At 42.8% G+C, this 18,305-nt stretch overlaps 1 long non-coding RNA gene across 1 annotated transcript; it reads right to left on the bottom strand.

The window, feature by feature from the left end:
- Window positions 1–269: 269 nt before the first annotated feature.
- Window positions 270–12,431, bottom strand: LOC138157829 (uncharacterized). The gene is made up of 3 exons (XR_011167473.1): window positions 12,274–12,431; window positions 11,931–11,986; window positions 270–1,915 (listed from the first exon to the last, which is right to left on the bottom strand). It is a non-coding gene; the product is annotated as an uncharacterized lncRNA (long non-coding RNA).
- Window positions 12,432–18,305: the final 5,874 nt, after the last annotated feature.

The following is an 18,305-nucleotide window of genomic DNA, read 5'->3' as shown; positions in this document are numbered from 1 at the left end:
TGTGTGTCACTGGAGTCACCAAGGAGGAGAGAGAAGGGAAAGGAGGAGTGTGTGTGTGTGTATGTGTGTGTGTGTGTGTGTATAAAGATTGTGTTTACACATCTCTCACATTATCTCATGTTATTTTCTGTTCTATTTAATAATTTCCAAAAGAATCATATTCTCCTGTGAAATTCCTGTAACCTCCATGGGAGCAGGTACCCAGTCTTCCCGGGCAGAAGGTAATTATGAGCATTTTCAGACAGTTTTAAAGTTTGTGAAGCATGTAATTTATGTATTATTTTAATCCTCACAAAAACTCTAGGGGGCGCTGTTCTTTTCCCCATTTTACAGATGAGGAAACTGAAGTAAACAGGGGTTAAGTGACTCACTTAAGGTTAGAGTGAGTGTATGAGGTAGGATTTGAACTCATATCTTCCTAATTCCAAGTTCAGCATTCTATGCACTAAGCCACCCAGCATCTGACAAGTGTTTGCTGAGTGGAATTTGGTTTTAGAAAGAGCCTATTTTTTTCCCTCCATGTCTGACTCTGTGAAGCTACCCACTGGCTCTGGAATCTAAGAACATGCATTGATATCCTTTTTCTCATACATGCCACCTTTGTGACTTTAGGCAAGCCACTTAACGTCCTGGGCCTCAATTTCATCTTCTGAAAAGTGAAGGTGAGAGTTATCAATGGCTTCTGAGGTTGCATTCAGCTATGGAACAGGGTTCTTAGCAATTTCATGGACCTGAGGACAGTTTCCTGAGGAGGAGTGAGCATTTTATAACAAGCAGGGACACCTTGATTATATAATATTTATTTAATGTCCCAGATGTGGGGTGTAAGTTGGGAAAGACCCAAGCCCTGCCCTTTTGCAGTTCTGCCTGGCATAGCATTTGTCACTGTTTTCCAATATTTGGAAAGAGCCAAACTTGCTGTCCTCTCAGCCTGGCTAGTGTCTAGTCTCATGGCTAAAACACAGTTTTCTAGAGTGTCTTGGGACTGAGCTCCTTTATCTCCTTTTCTGCTGACTCATTTCTCATTTGAGGATGAATCAAGCCTCTTTTCTTAGCCCTGGGGGCTCACAGTTCTAAAGAACTAGGCCCATTGGACTTTCCTACCTCCTACAAGAGCTCTACGATCTGGGTGGTGGGCAATGAGCTCAGTCAAACATCACCCAAAGGAAACCTACCTTGTGTGAAGTCTATTCTCCTTCAGGAGACTAGGCCTGAGGCTGTTCCCAAATGGATTTTCTTCATCAGAACAGTTGAGGACCAATGGTGAGAAAGGATGGTGGTCAAAAACAGCTGAAGTATACTGCACCTTGCATACAGAGGGAGACCACAGGGTCTGAGGAATTCTGAGATAGAGGAACCTGAAAGTAGCTTTTATCCATCCCCTTCATTTGATAGATGAGGAAGATAAGAAGGGTCTGGAGCCACAAGATCTGGGTCCAAAACCCTACCATCTCTGGTCTCTATTTCCTTGTCTTTAAAATGTGGGCATTGGGACATATAGAGAGTTCAAGGAGGACTGGAAGCTCAGTGTGAGGTCAGCTGAGCTCTGGTTAGTAATGTTCCTCTCCCATTTGGTGGTCGCTTCCTGCCCAGCACCCCTCTGTGGCTATAAGAAGCGGCAGCATGAACAGCAGCCACACCAGGTAAAACCATCTCAGCAGATGGACTAAACCAGGGTGAGAGTAACCAACAGTCCTCCAACCCTTCCATGAGGCAGGGGATGGCAACCCCCAAGCATGGGAAGCTTCCCCTGGAGGGATGGGTGGATGAGAACAATTTTTCCCAATGTCCATGAAGTCATTTGAAGCAGGAGCTGTGGAGAGCTTAGAACTTGGTAAGTCACTGAAGACGCCAACGTCATCCACTGCATTCTGGGCCATCACCACTCATGCTGACTTTTGTCTTGCCACTGACTCTGAAAGAGAAAATTGATGATTTTGTAACATTTTGTGTCATTTCAATCCAATATACATCCAAACATTCTGCTGCAGTGTCATTTGTCTTCTTCAAAATGAAGGATGAATAGGAGATGGCCTTTGGGATTCCTTTAATTCTAAACCTAGGAACCTATAAAAAGAGAAGACCAGAGAGGGAGATTGGCCCAATAGTGATGTCATCTCATCCCAGTGAAGGGGCCTGGAACAACCCAATGCTGCGATTACAGATCAGGGTGTAGAAGGCAAGGAGTCAGGACAGTATGAGTTCTAGGGCTCCCTCTGTAACCTTTAAAACTACTCACTTCTATTTGTGCTGAGCCAAGATGGTGGAGTAAAAGCAGGAACATGGTGTGAGCTCCTGTTCCAACCACCTCCAATACTGGTAAAAAGAATGCCTCTGAACAAACTTTAGAGCTACAGAACCCACAAAGTGACAGAGAACCAAATGTCCCACTGAAGCCAGCCTGACAGGCTGACAGGAAGGGTTTATCACACCCAACTGGGAGATGTACTGAGTCCCATGTGAGCTGCCTGAGTCCAGATCTGGGGCAGCCCTGACCAGTGGCCCAGATCAGCCAGAACAGACTTCAGGAGAGTGAATCACCAGCAGCTGTAGTGGTTTCCAGACTTCTCAATCCATAAACACCAAAGAGAAAGTGAAAGGTCAGTGCGGGAACACTGTCAGAAGTGGATGATGAACGAACATGGTCCAGCCCCTACCCCTGGGGCGAGAAGTGGCAGCACAGTGGCTACAGCTGCTTCTGTGTGCCTACCTTTGGAGCTCCTGGTCTGCAGATCATAGGAGAACCAAGTGTCCATTCAGAGAGTAATCACTCTTCCTTTGACCTATTGGATCTGGGTTGAAGTCTTGGGTGGTAGTCCTGAGGCATGTGGCTAATGTGCCAGAGCTTGTGGGGGCTGTAGAGCGGGTGCCCTCCTCATAGCTTTGGCAATTGTGAAAACCCCAGCTATTTGGGAGACAGCTGTCTCCACTCTGGAGGCAGAGTTCCACCATGACAAAGAGCTCAAAAGCCAAGTAATCGGCAAGATGAGCCAGCAGAGAAAGCACAATCAGACCATAGATTCCTTTTGGGGGGACAAAAAGGATCAAAACATGGAACCAGAAGAAGTCAACAAAGTCCAAACATCTGCAACAAAAGCTTCCAAGAAAAATATGAACTTGTTACAAGCCCTGGAGGAGCTCAAGAAGGATTTTGAAAATCAAGTAAGAGAAGTAGAGGAAAAATTGGAAAGATAAATGAAAATGATGCAAGAAAATCATTAAAAGCAAGTCAACAGCCTACTAAAGGACACCCAAAAATATACTGAAGAAAATAACACCTTAAAAATAGACTAACTCAAATGGCAAAAGAGGTCCAAAAAAGCCAACAAGGAGATAATAAACTGAATTGGCCAAATGGAAAAGGAATTTCAAAAGCTCACTAAAGAGAATAATTCCTTCAAAATCAGATCAGAGCAAATGGAAGCTAATGACTTTATGAGAAATCAAGATATTATAAAAGAGATACAAACAAGTGAAAAAATAGAAGGAAATGTTAAATATCTTATTGGAAAAACCACTTACCTGGAAAATAGATCCAGGAGAGATAATTTAAAAATTATTGGAATACCTGAAAACCATGATCAAAAAAAAGAACCTAGAAAACATCCAATGAAAAATCTTATCAAGGAAAATTTCCCTGATATTCTAGAACCAGAGAGCAAAATAGAAATTGAAAGAATTCATCAATTGCCTCTTTTCAAAAAAGAAAGTTCCAGAAATAGTATAGTCAAATTCCAGAGCCCCCAAATCAAGGAGAGAATATTACAAGCAGTCAGGAAGAAACAATTTGAGTATTGTGGAAACACAATCAGGATAACACAAGTTCTAGCAGCTTCTACATTAAGGGATTGAAGGACATGGAATTTGATATTCTGGAGGTCAAAGGAGCTGGGATTAAAAACAAGAATCACCCACACAGGAAAACTGAGTATAATGCTTTAGGGGAAAATATGGTATTTCAATGAAATAGAGCATTTTCAAGCATTCTGGATGAAAAATACTGGAGCTGAAGAGAAAATTTGACTTTCAAATACAAGAAGGAAGAGAAGCATGAGAGGGTAAACAGGAAAAAGAAATCATAAAGAACTTATTAAAGTTGAACAAAAAATGGCAATTTTAACTCATGAGACTTTTTCTCAGTATGAGAATAGCTGAAGGGAATATATATATATATATATATATATATATATATATATATATATAGATATGTGTGTGTGTGTATGTTTATATAAATATAATGTGAATATGTGTATATGTGTATGCATGTATACATAAACAGAGGGCACAGAATCAGTTGAATAGGAAGGTATGATATCTAAAAAATAAAATTAAGAGGTGAGAGAGGAATATATTGGGAGAAGGAGAAAGGGAGGGATAGATTAGGGTAAATTATTTCATATAACAGAGGCAAGAGAAAATTTTTACTATGGAAGGGAAGAGCAGGATGGTGAAAGGGAATTGGTCAACTTTATACTCATTGAATTTAACTAAAGGAGAGAATAATATACACACTCAATTGGGTATCTTACCCTATGGAAAAGTAAGGAGGAAGAGGATAAGCAGGGAGATGATAGAAGGGAGGGCAGATTGGGGGAGAGGGTAGTTAGAAGCAAACACTTTTGAAAAGGGACAGTTTCAAAGGAGAAAATAGAATAAGTGGGGGGTGGGAGAGGATGGAGGGAAATATAGTTAGTCTTTTACAATATAGCTACTATGGAAACGTTTTGTGTAACTACACATGTTCTACCCATATTGAATTGTTTGTCTTTCCAGTGGGGATGGGTGAGGAGGGAATAAGGGACAGAATCTGGAAATCAAAGTTTAAAAACAAATGTTAATAAAAACAACAAAAAATTACTTCTATCTCTTGTTTGGGTATTATCTTCATTTCCCAATATTGGCCTTCCCCCTTCAGTAATCCATTAATGAAGAATTTCATTAAGGGACAAGGGGGAAGATTTGTAGTTCAGCAAAACTAACCAATATAACTAGTCAAGTCCACATGAATCTATTAGTTTCTTGCTAAATGCCAAGCATTAAGTCATAAATTGAATGCATGCAGTGTTCTGAACCCACAATCCCCTAGAAGTTTGGCTATTTTAATTATGCTCACTTTGTGAACTTAGGCAGGCCACATTTAAGAACTCTGGACCTCATTCTCTCCATTTGTCAAAGGAGGTGTAGGGGTAGAGTAATCTCTCAGGCTCTTTCTGGCTCATTCTATCATTCAGTGGGTCTACCTGGAACTAGTTCACAGCTTAGGATTCAAAGCTTAACACAGAAAACAGAAAGGAGAAATCTCTTTCTCACCCAGTCCTGCCTGTTCTGATCTGCCCTGGAATGGAATCCAAATTAAGGGTATTCCAGGATGACTGCCCTTCTCTCAGGAAGAGTGGATTGTTCGAAGCAATTTAAAGTAAACAAAGCTAGTTGGGCTGATCAAAAATCTATCACTTTGTACATCTTTGATGAGAGGGGATGGAGGTCACATGCATTTCTCAGGGCAACAAATAGCAAGTCAGAGACATTACTGAAAACTGGACAAGAATCCAGAAAAGAGAAGGTGAGTAGCATAAATGGCATAGGAACAATTTTCAAAAGATATGAGGCCCATCAAGCCTGCAGAGCGTGCCTTGTAGATGACCAATGGTTTGGGGAATGAGGGAAATCAGGAGCCTACTCTTCATCCAAGGCTTAGTTCACACCAGGGTTCCATCTTTTCAAGCCCTTTACTCAATCAGTCAATGTCATATGCCTTCCATGTGGGTCCTGGGCATTCAGGGAGAGGAGGGTGCCATAGCATGGTACTAGGATTAGGTTCTTCCCTACAGCTTCCTGTCTTCATCCATGACTTCTGCCATCTTTCCCCCTCTATTCATGGAAAGGAAAGTCTTGTGTGGAAAAGAGAGGAGGAAGGGCTGGGTAGAACATTCAGAACGATTCCTTGAGCTCAAGGGACTGACAACAGGGAGCTGGTGGCTGTTGGCCCAGAAATGGGAGATTTGAACATTTATTTCTCCCCATTATATTGTGACCTCCTTGATGGAAGAGAGGATTTTTGCCTTTATTTATATACTCAGCACTTAACAAAATGACCAACACATAGTAGGTGCTTAATAAATGCTTATTGACTTGACTTGATTTGAATATAGCTTGCCAACACTTCAGTTTATTATGAGAGGAGCCATCCTCTCAGATCACAGGGGAAGAGGGTCTCCAATGATCCTTGGGTAAGGGTAGTAAACAAAGGGATCAGAAGGAAGCTTTGATGTCCAGCCTCACTCAAGCTCGAGGGACATGAAGTGCTTCTCATCCAATGTTTCATGAAAGTGTCATGAAAGTAAGATGTTCCAGGAGAAGGAGTCTAGGTATCTGGAAAAGAGGATCTGGGTTCAAGTCCATTTAATCTTTTTGAGCCTCATTTTCCTTATCTGTAAGATGAGAGAACTGGGCTAGATGGCCTTTGAAGTCCCTTTCAGACTCTGAAAGAGAGAGTGAGTTTGATGATTCTGTGCAACTTTGCCTCACTTAAATCCAATTCACATATGTGAGTCAAGACATCACCTGTGATGTCATTGATCCTCTCAGAAAATGAAGGATGGACAACAATAGCTCCACAATCTTATTGGAAGAACTTTAAGGACAAATTTCAATGAATCACTATTTTATGGATGACTTCCTAAGTGCTGAGTCTAGAAGTCTCCCCTTTTCCTCAGAGAATGGCATGACAGTGTGGTGCAGTGTGTAGACTGCTGGATCTAGAGTCAAGGGAACCTGGATTTGGAATACTTACTGCCTCTGACTCTTACTGTGTGACGCAGGGAAAATCACTTTATCTGTCAGACTTAGTTTCCTCACATGCAAAATGGGGACAATTTTAGAAATTAATTCACAGATTTGTTCTTAGGATCACATGAAAGAAAACATAGCAAATGGTTAGCAAGGGTAAAGTACTATATAAAGGTGGGTCATTATTATTGAAAATCCCTAGTCCTCATGCTCAATCAAGCATAGACTAGCTGTGATCTTCTGGGTCTTTTCCATTCCCTTTCTATACTTGCACCATGCTGAATGAAGAACCCTAGAATGATCCATTACGCTAGGTACCTGGGAAGAGTTGACCAGCCCTAAAATATAGGGACAGTGCTTTTCAAATTGGCCAAAAGAATTTTCCACTTGGATTCTCTTTTGACCCTCAAAACAGTCCTGTGAGATCAATGCCATTGTTGTTCCCATGGTCTGAATCAGATGAGGAAAACTGAGTCTGAGAGAGAAGTGTTTTGAGTAAGGCCACATAGCTCATGTCAAAGGTCCAATTCAAACCAAAGCCTTCTGATTCCAAGTCCACTTTTCAACCTCGGACCCCACAACATATAGATATTCTCGGGTGCTTTTCAATCACAAATTCTTAGACCATGGAATGTCTTTAGTGATCACTTAGCCCAATACTATTTTAGAGATGTACCCAAAGTAGCCCAAAGAGATGCACTGATTTGGTCCAAGTCACAAAGGCAGAGTTGAACTGACTCAGTATCTCCTGACTCCCTGCCAATCAAATCTGTCTTGGATCAATTCATCCTTGGTTAATACCTACCAGGTGGTTTTGTGGGGAGCTCCTGGTGGGGAACCTCTCCTTATCAGTGCATTTCACTGAAGATCTAGCATTAGAACCCTGAGCAGGGAAATTCTCATTGGAGGGTGACATAGACAGGATGGGTCAAAGATAAAACCTGAATCTAGTATTTCATGGCTTAGAGGTCAGCCTCATTATAGAATGTTGCCACCATTCTCACTTATTAGATAGGACAGAAATAGACCAGACCCATCTGTGGGTGACCCATTTTTAAAGAGATGACAATAACTGCTTCTCTTTGACCAGCCCCATCCTTATTGACCCTTTGCTCAGGCTGAGGAGTCTCACAGGCATCCTATTTGTAGGGATCTATTGTAGGCTCTATTAGATGACTTTGGAGGTACCCTCCAGCCCTCAGATTCTGCCTTTCTCATTCTGTGCTCTTAGAAGCCTAGAATTAGAACATCTCGGGACTCCAGAGGTCATCTAGTACAGTCTCATTCTGCCAATGAAGTGAGGCCCAAGTGAGACAAATGAAGTGAGACAAAGTGATCTTTCCTAAATATCACACTGATGCAAGACCATGTCAAGATTTGAATCCAGGTCTTATAGAGAACAACCCAGATCTTTAATTGTCCAAATGAGATAATATTTGTAAAGCCCTAAGGATGGTGCCAGACACAGGGGAGGAACTTAAATGCTTCTTTTCCCCTTTCTGCCAGGCTGCCATGATGTCTGCCCTGACGGAAGCTTGCCCTGGCAGACAGATGCTGTCTTAGCAAGTGTTGAGGGAGAATCTCTGCCTTTCCTGCATCTCTTCTCCTTTGGGAACAGTAGTTATAGGAGACACCCAACTAGCCAAGGACCCCTGTGAACAGAGAGGCCTCTCCAGAGCTTGCCTCGAGGTCAGGGATGGAGACAAGGATGGAACAGGCTTGCCAGAAGGCAAGTGGAGCACGTAACTGAACACTGACTCTGGAAACCAGTTCATTGAGTGGGTGTTTGCCTGCCTTTGTCCACCAATTCTTCACCAAGAGCACCCTCTGCTGGCCGGAGTAGGAGCCAGCAGTAATAGCCACCCTAGGGAGGGTGCTGGAGATGTGGACTCTGAGACTGGAGATGTAGTCCTGAGACACAAGGTGGTAAAAATTACTGTGATTCATCATTGTTTAAATTACATCCTCCCCAATAAGTAAATGTTCAGCATGGTTTTCCATTCTTTTTTCCCCTTTCTTTCTGTTGGTTTCTTTTTTTTTTCCTGTTGCCTTCCCCCCCCCCCCCCCCCCCAGTAACAGTTACTTTGCTGGCTTTGGTTGCAGGCTTATGAAAGCATCTTCTGATGATAAGAATTAGGTCATGGGGAGGGGGCAATAGACATGAGACCAGCAATCAGGCCAGGAAGATGAGTTATGGTGACCAACCACTGGTATTTAGAAGACCATTGAGCTGATGTTATGAAATACCGCATAGAGTCAAAGCTTGGTAGAAAAAATAAGTACTGGGGTGGCCAGGTAGCACAGCGAGTAAGAACACCGGCCCCAGAGTCGGGATGACCTGGATCTGGGGGATCGAATCCAGGCCCAGATACTCAGAACCACACGCAGAAATAACTGGCTGTGTAACCTTGAGCAAGTTACTTAACCCCAATTGCTTAAAGAAAAAAAAGAAAAGAAAAAATAAGTGCCTATTGTTGTGGGTCTTGGTATTTTCTTAAAACGGTGGTTCCCAGTGAGTGATTGTCATAAGAGAGGTTTGGTAAACCCCATCAGGTCAGTTAGGAGTATGTGTTCACGTTTATGTTTCCATGGCTATGTAACTGTGACTTGTTGGCATTTCAGGCATCATGGTATTCTGCTGCCAGCAGTTAGCTTCCAGCCATTATCCTCTCTGCATAGAATAAGACCAAATTCAGAAGCCTAAGCCAGCCACCATTTGTAGAATAGAGAAGCTGAGGTGGAGAGGGCTTCAGAAACTTGACCAAGGTCAAATGCACAGTTATTTTCTGCATTTTTAGGGCATTGTCCTCTTCCTTCACCCTGAACCATTGCTTCTGACACCTGTGGAGAAGTAAGTCTCTCCCATCCCAGATCACTAATAGGCCTCATCAGGTGAAAAGAATGATTGTTTCTTCCTTAGAACTTTGAAGAGGGGATAGGGAAAGCCTTGCCCAGAATCAACACTAAATAAATTCCTTGCCTTGAATAGCAGTGAAAATTTTACATTTCGAGCTGGCAGGGATAACAGAGGTGATTTCTTTCAATACCTTCATTTTACAGATGAGGAAACCAAAGCTGTGAGATGTCAGAGGACTTGTCCACCATCACCCAGGCAGGAAGAAACAGAGTCGGGCTATACTCCCACAGAGACTCCAGATGGAATGTCCCATCTTCAAGCTGTCTCCAATCCCCCTCCGGCACCAATGTAGTGAGGCAGGTAAGCTGGCAGCTTTGCTGAGAAGTCTGGGAAATGCTCCTTTTTCTCTCTGGCTGTAAAAATTCTAATCCAATCCATGCCCCATGAAAGGGGTGGGGGGGTGTTTACAGCAGGAAAGGAAAATGAACAAATACACTAAGAGTTCTTCTGCTTGCATTTCTGTTCCCATGGCAAATTGAGTGTGGGAGGAAGAGGCTGGTTTTCCTCCTTAGAGAAGAAAGTGTTTTTGCATTTCATGTGAGGGAAGTGGGGTCTGTAAACACTTTGATGCAGAGTAGAAGGCCTCCAGGAGAGGGTCGAGAGCACTTCCGCTCGCTTTGGGTCTCACTGCCATCCCTACAGCATTCACTACAATGGATGGAGAGATGGTGAGCCATTACAGCCCACCTTTCCTAGGCTATGTAGCCATGGAGGATGGTGTTGGTTAAAATAAAGGGACCATTGCTTTCTGAGGGATAGTGGCCTGTGTGCGCATTTGTAGACTAGATGGTGTAGACACAGGGCTCTCTATGCCATGTATGGGCGAGGGGGAGAGAATGGAAATAAGCATTTATTAAATGCCTACTATATGCCAGGAACTGTTCTAAGGGCTTTACAAATATGCTCTCCTTTGATAGAGATAATGTTTGGGATCCAGGAGACCAATGTCACTGTGGAGAGCTGCTGGTGACAACGCAGCCTCCTGCAGAATCAAGTCTCTGTGTACAACTTGTCTTTATTGACATGTTGCCTGAGTCAGCCAAAAGTGCGATCTTTGAAGTGGGGACCGTGTCTTGTGCTTTCTTTGTATACTCGGTTCTCAGAGCCCTGCGCAGGACACAGTGTTTCTCACAAATGCTTGTTACTTGATTGATCAGATGATCCCGGCTATGTGACTCTAGTTTCCCCACTTGTAAAGTGGGTGTGGATAAAAGAAAGCATCTGCTTCCCAGAGCTGTGGGGTACAAAGGAGACAATGCATATGGTGTTTTGCCAAGCTTAAAGCAGAGTATATATGCTGCGTAATCCGTTTTTTTAGGATATTGTTCAATCAGTGATCAATTGAAGCAAGATCTGGGTGGTCCCTTGCCCAGGATTTTGTAGTGAACCTCCTTGTTCAGGAATAGATTGGAAGAGAGAGATGCCAGGTCCCATCCAACTCTCTGCTTCTTTGAGATGCTAGGCTGTCTTTCCCAAAGGCTGCCCCAAACCCAGCAATATTTCTTCACATCGGGCACTGTCCTATCTCAGTACATGTGGAAGGTGCTCCTGCCAGGGGGGGCCCTTGGATGTGCCCTTCCCCACAGCACTCTTTAATTTCCCATCCTCATGGACTGGCCAGACGGTGGGGAATGATGCCTGTAGACACATGAGGCTGTTGTCAGGGAAGAGGGCTCATCGCTCCTGGGCTTGCTGGGTTTCAGTCCAGCCCAGCTGAACAACAGGACTTTTGCTTCATGTTTGGTTCCTCCCAACTTTAGCTTGATGCTGGGAAAAGATAAAGGGTCAGGGGTCCTTGGCAGAGAGTGGCCAGGAGATGCCCAGGACTACCTGGCAGTCTGCAGAGGGTCACCAGGAGCATCAGGTGGTCGCTGGGCCGAGTTCCCGAATGATTAAGTGACTAGTCCAAGGCTCCTGTGGTTAACCTCCACAAGAAACTTGGGGGGAAGGAAGAGCTCACCAGTGGGAGAATAGTGATCCAAACAGAAGGGGGGAGGACAGCAGAGAAAGGAGGTCAAAGGACCCCTGGGAGGAAAGGTCAGGAGAACTCAGTGATCCCAGCTGTAAGTTGGAAAGTGCTGACCTCTGCCCCCATCAGAAATCAGCATACCTGAAAATAGGCCCAGATTTCAAGTCAGGCAGCCTCATGTCCAATACATGGGGGTTTTAGCTGTCCTTGGCATCAGAAAGTCCTGCATTCAAATCTCACTTCTCAGATACTTACCCAGCAATGAGACCTGGAGCAAGACACTTCATCTCAGTCAGCCTAGGTTTACTCATCTATAAAATGAAAATAATAAGATTATATAACTCACAGGGTTGTTTCCAAAGAGATATCATAGATAATGTACTTTGCAAACCTTGAAATGGCCTAGAAATTGATGGTGTGGTGGCCATTCTCTCTGTGTGTCTCTGTCTCTGTCTCTTTGTCTCTCTGTCTCTCTCTGTGTTTCTCTCTGTCTCTGTCTCTCTCTTTGTCTCTCTGTCTCTGTCTTTGTCTCTGTCTCTCACACACCCACGTACATGCACACACTCATACACATACACACAACCCCACTCCCACTTACCCCAAAGCCACATTCCATCAGAAATCCCCACATCAGGACCAGTAACATTTCCTGGTTGCTAGAGGGAGGGAGCAGTGGCCTAAAAAGGCTCAAGTGTGAGGGAGTAGGGCTGGTCCCTGATGACCAGCCCTCTGTGCTATGGGGAGTCTAATCTATCAGAGACTGAAGAAGCCAGAGGTCCTGTACTTCCCCTCCCACCCACACCCATTAGGATTTCTACAACATCCCCTCAATCCTTGTGGGTGAGAACAAGAGAAACCTCTCCCAGCCCTTGCTCATGGTGGGCTCTGCACCAGGATGTCAGAAGAGACAGGCATCAATCACCCCATGCTGCTGGCCCTTCCAGCTGGGGGAAAGGGCCTCCAGAGGAATGGATGCAATCTACTGATTAACATCTGGCTTCTTATGTCTCATTGCCAAGAATGTTTTAACTTCTGTGAAATTCTGTTCCAGGCAGAGGGCCTGCTGAAGAAGGTCAGGGTTCATGTCGCCCTGGCCTTGTGACTATCATGGAGCTTTGTCCCATTTAGGGGTGGCCGGACCACAGCTAGACATCTCCCCATCCTAATTTCTGCCTTCTCATAATTACAAATGTCCTGTCAAGGTCCCTGCTAAAATCCGGGAGGAAGAGAGGCCTTTGGAAAGAGCCCAGTTCACTTGATAAGGAAGACTTTATGCACAGCACAAGTTTCCATTAGTAAAATAAATACTTAAAAAGTTACAAAAAAGAGATTGGGAAGGACTCACAAAAGTGTGGCTTATCACAGACTTTGTTGATGGTGCTATCCAGACATGTCCAAAGAAAGGCATCCAAGGAGGAGGAGCTAACGCTTCCTGGCTTGGCTGGATTGGCCTCATCTGACTAGAAGGTTCTCCACCTTGTACAGCACAGGTGGTCCTCATAATGACAATTGTAGCTTGTATTTGCTGGGTGCCTGTGATTTTGCTTGCCACTTTGCATGTATGATCTTATTCCAGCCTCGTGAAAACCTGTGCGGGAGGTAAAGACAATATCAACGGCATTGCACCTATTTGGCAGATGAGGAAATGTAAGCTCAGAGAGGTGATTTGACTTGTCCATGGTCACACAGCTAATAACTGTCAGGGGTAGGATTTGAATATAGCTCTTCATGGACCACACTCCACTGTTCTAGTCATTATGCCAGGATAGCAGTTAAAAATGGGGGGGGGGGAGCTGCAGAGGGACTTCCTCTAGGGTCAAACACGTGGTACCCTTCACTTTGGCTTATGAATGAAAATGAGGCCCCATGAATTCCTCTGCTACTTCTACGTGTCTCCATGAACATTCCAATGGTGCCCTGGAGTTATTTACAGGAGCAGATGAGGGCCTTCAGTATATAGTATAGATAGTCTATAAAGGATTTATGGAAATATAGGAATAAAATGGGATATGGATTGGAAAAATGAATAAAACAGAAATGAATGATAATGAAGGAATAAGAATTTTCAGACAATAAGACAGCAAGGAAGGCTTGCTATAAATCTCAATGTAAGGATGACCTCCAGGGATCAAATCGTGGCCCCACCAGAGTGCTGGAAACTATGGTAAAGGATTCAAAGAAGAACCACAGTCTATTCAACCACTTTAAAACATGAATGAGTAACGGACCAGAGATCTCTTAGCCCATATGAGAAAAGAATGTTTTCATTTGTTTTGTTTTCAGATTTTCTAAAGTTTTCATAGTTTTTCCCAATACACATAACCATTACTTTTTACCTTCACTTTTTAAAGTTTGGAGTTCCAAATTCTCTCTTGCCTTCTCTCTCTCCCTCCCCCCCTCCCCCCCCCCCCCCCCCCCCCCCAAACAAGAGGAAAAGCAATTGGATAAAGGTTATACATGTAGAGTCAGGGCAAACATTTGCATATTAATCATGTTATGAAAGAAAACAGATGCAAAAATCCCCCAAGAAAATAAAGGGTTTTTTGTTCTTGTTGTTGTATCTTGTTTGTTTTTTTGTTTTTCCCAGAGAACAGAGTGCTTTGATCTACATTCCGATTCCATCGTTTTTTTTCCTCTGGATGTGGAGATCTTCCACCATGAGTCCTTCAGAATTGCCTTAGATCATTGTGTTGACGAAAATAACCAGGTCCTTCACCATTGTTCTTTCTGTAATATTGCTAATTACCATGTACGATCTCCTGGGTTTGCTCACTTAATTTTGTGTGACTTCATATAATTCATCCCGGAGTTTTCTGTAACCATCCTGCTTATCATTTCTTATAGTGCAGCCTACAATAGTAATCCATAATGATCACATACCACAACTTGTTCAGCCATTCCCCAATTGATGGGTATCCCTGTAATTTCTAATTCTTTACCACCACAAAAAGAACTGCTAAAGTATTTTTCCTACATATAGGTCTTTTTCCTTCTCCTTTTTAAATTTTTACTTATTTATTTATTTTTGTGATGCAGACCTAGCAGTGGAATTGTTGGGTAAAAGGGTTTACACAGTTGTTTTTTTTAGCCCTTTAGGCATAATTCCAAATTGTTTTCCAGAATGGTTGGATTAGTTCACAACTCCACCAACAGTGTGTTACTATTCCAATTTTCTTATATCCTCTCCAATATTTGTCATTTTCCTTTTCTGTCATATTAGTCAATCTGATAAGAGTGAGATGGTGCCTCAGAGTTGTTTTAATTTGTAAAGGATAATTTTTTAAAAAATAAGAGCACAAATATGTAAGTTTATTTTTCTCCATCTCCACTGAAAAAAGCAAGAGCAAATGAATGGACTTATAGCATAAGGATTGAAGGTTAAATATAAGGATTCATGGAGTAAAATTACTAAAGGATCCCCATTCCCTGGAAATTTCTGAGGGGACAATAGATTTTGCCTTTTGTAGAATGTTTTGGTGATGACCCTGCTAGGACAGCTGTGTGTACAGTGGATGGAGTCAGTAAGGCCTCAGGTACTCACTAGCTGGGTGACCCTGGGAAAATCACTTCATCCTGTTTGCCTCAGATTCTTCATCTGCAAAATGAGCTGGTGAAGGAAATGACCAAACACTCCAGCACCTCTGCCAAGAAAACCCCAGTGAGGCCATGAAGAGTCAGACATGACTGAAATGTCTCAGCAAGTACCAAAACTGAAGGAAACAGAGTAACCAAGACTTTGAGGATTAGAAGAGATGATATCCTTTGAACACAACTGCTTATACATTTTATCTTTCTGGAATTTGACATAAAAGAAAAATGTATGGTTAAAAATCTGGGCTTCAGTTATTTTTCCTCTAGAAATCAGGGCAGAATTGTTGCATTCAACTGACTTCATCCCTTCATTTTCTTCTGGTAAAACATTGCGATAAGCTGTAATTGGGATCATAACCAGTATCCCAGGCAAGGGAAATCATGAGATTGTGGCTGTAGGAAGTGGTTTTCGTGGTGTGCTCATCATTCTGGATGGTCCAAAGAACCAGAGACACTCTTCCTTGGCTAGTGAAGCCTTTTTGGTTGGGCAAACTGGTTACTCTGAGTCTAGTGGATGTTCTATTTCCTTTGTTTCAGATTTCATTTTTCTAATATTCATTTTCTATTAATTCAACTGTTTTTTTTTAATATTCATTCTCTTCTAGTGTTCATTCTAGAAGAGAGTTCACTGATGAAGTTTGGTTAGGGCACAGGGAACAGGCCACCAACTGAAGGCAAATCATTTCAGTTTGTTTCCTGCCACGCCCCCCCCCCCACACACACACACAAATAAGAAGAATGATGAGGGTTTGACTGAGATGATGGATAAGTTCTTTTAGAATACCAGATCTTTCTTGTGGGGATCAGGCCCTTGCCAGCTTTGCCTTCTCAGCCAACTGGGAGCTGCAGGATGGTTGGAAAGAGGGTGGGGGGCACACACCATTCCCCTGGATGTCTTTGACTAGAAGATCAATTTTTGGTCTGGATGTCCTTGGCTCAGCGGGACATAAAGGTGGGAGTTGGTGGGAGGCCCTGGCAGAATCCCACCATCAGGCCAACACACAATCCACATTGTCTGGAGTATATTTGAAATGCTGCAGGCTGAGGGAAGGAGCCTGTGAGACTTTCCTGAGTGGGAGCTTCTCCGGTGTCTCTCCTGAAGAAGCCAGGCAATGGTCTGGGTTTTTGTCGCTTTGAATGCTGGCTGACTGCGGGAGCACAGGGTTGCCAGGCCTGGGAAGAAACAGGAGCCGCCCTGCCCAGAGCAGCTGCACATTCCACCCACCACTCTATACTTCTACATTCTTAATTTAAATTTAAATTTTCAGTTAACACTCATTTATTTTCTCTCCCTCTCACCTCCCCCCCCCATTGGGGGGAAAAAGAGAAAAGACAAAAAACAGTTTGTAACACAGCACATGCCTCTTCTCTCAACAAGTTAGGGATATCTTTTGTTTTTACTTCACCTGCCTCCCCCAGTGTGGTGTGTCCCCTCCCCCTCCCCAGGAGCGCTCTGATAACAAAGAATGCAGAAGAGAGTGAATTCTAAAACTCAGCATAAACAATCAAAATCCAGCAAGACTCAGCCATGCACCATCCAAGTCTTATGTGCTGTACCTTGTTCACCCACTCACGGCTCAGTATCTCTAATGAAGCCAGGGAGAACGACTTCTTAGATCCCTTTTCTTAGCATCTCACACCCTAGTCCCAAGCTTCCTTCTGCCTTTCCCATCGAACCTGTTGATCTGAACGCTTTCATCTTGAGGACTTTTGTCCTGGGGCCCCGTTTTACTGATTGGTGGCTGAATCTCCAGGTCCTCTAGTAGAGACAGGCCCCAGGTGCAGATTCACTTTTCTCTCTACTTCCTAACTATCTTTTGAACTTGAAGCATGGGAACTATTGCCAACTCCACCCCTTTGCCATTCCCCCAAATCTGGAATGAGTGAATTCAAAAGTGTTGTGTTCCTGGAAGGATTATGTCTTCTACCCCTCTGAGGTCCCTCAGCATATGAAGTAGCCTTCCCTGGCTACCCCTGCCCTGTATGCGTGTTGTCTCCCTCTGGGCCAAGAATTGGCTCCTAGAGGGCATCGAGTTTTTGCTTTTATTACCCAAACTCATTAAAATACTTGGCGTGAATTAAGTACTTATAATAAATATTCCATTTATTCATCTTTGGAGCCAGACTTGTTCATTATAATTTCATAGCGTTCAATTTCAGTTATTTTTGTTGCCCCTCCCATTTACATTGTTCTCACTATCTATGTTATTCTTCAGATTTGACTGTGCTAGGCATCCTTTGGTATCTCTTCTCAAATCTCTTTGACTTCTTCATATGCATTTTCTTTGCATTTCACTAATGATCCACTTCATTCATGTGTCAAAATTTATTTGCATATTCTCCAGTTTATAAGCATCTACTTAGCTTCCAGTCTTTACTAATATATATATTTAAAAAAATATATATATATATATATATGTATAGTACTGCTTTAAATATTTTGGTGACTATCACTCATTCTTTCGTGTAATTATTGACCTCTTCGGGATAGATGGTCAACCGCGTTGGCCATTTAATCACTTTCTTAGCATAATTTCATATTGATCTGCAGACTGGTTGGAACAATTCACATCTTCACTAGCAGTATGCCTGAATTTCTACACTATTGCCTTCCTCCTCCCTGTAAATATGGAAAAGTTCCCATCTTTTGCTGTCTTTACCAATTTTCTGGGTGTGACATGAAACTGTGTTGTGATTTATATTCCTCTTATTATTAGTGATTTTTTGGGGGGAGTTTCATAGAGTCATTATTAGTTTGCAGTTCTATTGATAATCTTTTGTCTATAATCTTGATTTATAACAACATTTTTAGTCATATATTTTTGTTAATTAATGTAAAGCAAAATTCTCCCCACCTACAGTCATGAATTTCCTTCTTAACCTATTTGCAATAATTTTGTTTCTGCAAAATTTTCTATATTTTACATAATCTACTGTTTTCCCTTTTGTTCTCTTTCTCTTCTCTTGTTTGATTAAGAAGTCTCCTGCTAGTGTCTAGTGGGCTCTGGGTGTATCTGAGCTGGTGTCTCTCTTTTTCTT

This window comes from Petaurus breviceps, unplaced genomic scaffold (genome assembly GCF_028583685.1).
Source record: "Petaurus breviceps papuanus isolate PSGF00001 unplaced genomic scaffold, PetGlider_PUasm1.0 173, whole genome shotgun sequence".
NCBI lineage: Eukaryota > Metazoa > Chordata > Mammalia > Diprotodontia > Petauridae > Petaurus > Petaurus breviceps.
The sequence above is the reverse complement of the archived record's forward strand: the minus strand, read 5'-3'. Positions and strand labels throughout refer to the sequence as shown.